The 2,624-nt window shown below is 40.0% G+C and overlaps 1 non-coding gene across 1 annotated transcript; it reads right to left on the bottom strand.

Moving 5' to 3' along the window:
* Nucleotides 1–1,442: 1,442 nt before the first annotated feature.
* On the bottom strand, nucleotides 1,443–1,549 carry LOC114098823 (U6 spliceosomal RNA). The gene has a single exon (XR_003583793.1). It is a non-coding gene; the product is annotated as a U6 spliceosomal RNA (small nuclear RNA).
* Between the last annotated feature and the right edge of the window lie 1,075 nt (nucleotides 1,550–2,624).

Consider the following 2,624-nt stretch of genomic DNA (forward strand, 5'->3'; position numbering starts at 1 on the left):
CTAGGGGAGTTAATGCTACTTCCAGTCCCACCTCACCTCCCAGCCCCCAGAAAAGAATCCTTGGCAAGATCTGGCAATCTGAACATTCCACTCTATTTATAATAATCAGTGCCTAAGTCAGCGTATGACCAAAGCTCAACCAACAGGGTGTAGTTCTGGACTTTTTTGGGAACTATTAGGAATAAGAAACTGTTTCTCCCCTCAACACACACACACACACACACACACACACACACACACACACCAAATTCTTAAATCTATCAACTGTAACTTAGCACTGGGGAAAGTTATTTTGAGAATGAAGCTGATGCAGAGGGAGAGAAACACAGCCAAGACACAGAGATAGAAAAGGACTCCATTTTTTTTTTATTAGTTCTTTTTAGTTGTAATGACAGTAAAGTCCATTTTATATAATTATACAGGCATGGAATATGTTTTATTCTAATTAAGACCCCATTTTTGTGGATGTACCTGATGGTGGGACTCACTGTGTTATATTCATATATGTACATAGGAAAGTTATGTCAAGATTCACTCCTCTGTCTTTCTTTTCCCTGTGTCACCTCCCTTCCCTTCATTCCCTGTTGTCTAATCCACTGAACTTTTCTTCTTCCCCTCTGACCTTCTTGTTTGGGGTTAACATCACATATCAGAGGGAACCTTCAACCTTTGGTTGGGGGGATTGGCTTATTTCACTTAGACTGAGAGTCTCCAGATCTATCCATTTACCAGCAAATGTCATAAAGAGGGACTCCATTTTTAACAGCATGTCTTTAGGTACCTGGTTCTAGCCATACCTGAAGCTGCACTGCTTATGCACTCTTCTAGTCAGGTATTTCATCACTGTGACAAAAAGACCTGACAAAACAACAAAGAGGTGGACAAGCCTATTTTGGCTCACAGTTTCAGAAGTACAGTCCATGGTTGGCTGACCACAGAGCCAGAGGTGAAGCAGAACTTACACAGAACGGCATGGCAGAAGAAAGCAGCTCAGGACATGGCAAAAAGGAGGCAGAGAGATCTCCATACAATAGGGACAAAATACAAACCCCAGAGACATGCCCCCAGTGACCTACTTCCTCTAGCCACACCCTACCAGCCAACAATTACCACCCAATTAACCCATATCAGTGGACTAATCCTCTGACGAGGTTGACACTCTCATAATCTAATCATTTCGACTCTTAACACTCTTGTGTTATCCCACACATGGGTTTTGGGGGGGTACCTCCTATCTAAACCGTAGCATGCACTTTCCCTTTACAGGTACCATTAAGGTCCCTTTTTGTTTTCTGAAATGGTTTGAATGAAATTCTGTCACTAGCAATTTAAATAGTCCTGATGCAAACACTCTTCCTGGCTCTGCAACTGCATATCTTTTACTGCATCTTCTTCTCCCTTGAACCCTTGAATGCCTTCTTCCTGCTTCTCCTTGACCACATATTTTTATGGAACGTTTCAAAAATGTGCATATCATCATTGCACAAGGATCCTAGTGATCTTCTCCATATCATTCCAGTTTTGGTGTATTTGCTGCCAAAGTGAGCACCTGACCACATCTTGTCCAACTTTAAAGGCTTGTCTTAAACCTCATCTTCTCTATGATGCTTCTCCTGACTACTCACTTTTAAGCTTCATATCTTATTTCTGCCTTTCTTATCATCTGAGCTATGCCTCGTACCTTGACACTAAATGCATTAAGATGTGTATTGAATAAACAACCAAATAACTGATATGGAAAGAACATTTTCAATCATATATTTGGGGTGAAGGTGCTGGGGGAATTGAAAGTACTTCGGACTGGAGCATATTTTCATCTAATCTCATAAAATGAATTCTGATTTTTAACGTATTAAGCTTTCAGAAATGTTTCAAAAACAGTTCCTCTATCCTCTTTACACAGGTTTTACTCAATTCCAACCTTTGGTTATATTTGTGCCCTTTCCTCTGAGACATACACACACACACACACACACACACTTTCCAATGCATCTCATAGTGAGGAACCTAAATTCATCTATCCAACCCCTAGTGATGCCAAACTTTGAGCATCTAGTCAAATTGCTTTTTACTAGATTTTTTTTAATCTCTGTGACTGATTTTATAACAGTCACAAACTAACCAATATACTATACTTCAACAAAACTCTACACACCTACTTTATCACCCATTCATTTCTTTCTGGAGTAACCTTCACCAGGATGGTTGTCAAATGATGATTTTCTATCTTTCTCATCTCTCTACATCTTTTATTGACATTTACTATAAGAAAGACTTAAGACTTCTCTCCCTCTGTCTCTCTCTGTCTCTCCCTCCCTTTCTGCCACCCTGATTTCTTCCCTCTCCTCTTTCTTTTCTCAATATGGACTCAAGGATTACTATTTTATACAGCAGGAGCTAATCTGTTACAATCATTATTTATTTTAATGCTTAAACTTGCCCAGATTTAGCCAGTAGGAGTCCCTTCAACCTGACTCCTATTTCCTTTAGAATTGTTCCTATATTCTTATAGCACCTTTCCACTTTCTGTTGCCAAAAATATTTGGGGCTCATCTACCACTCCTCCTGCCCCAGCCTTGAAATCAACCCTTTTTCCATGAGGCTTTGGTTCCCTTTAATGGGAA

Source organism: Marmota flaviventris, chromosome 13 (genome assembly GCF_047511675.1).
Source record: "Marmota flaviventris isolate mMarFla1 chromosome 13, mMarFla1.hap1, whole genome shotgun sequence".
In the NCBI taxonomy this organism is placed as follows: Eukaryota; Metazoa; Chordata; class Mammalia; order Rodentia; family Sciuridae; genus Marmota; species Marmota flaviventris.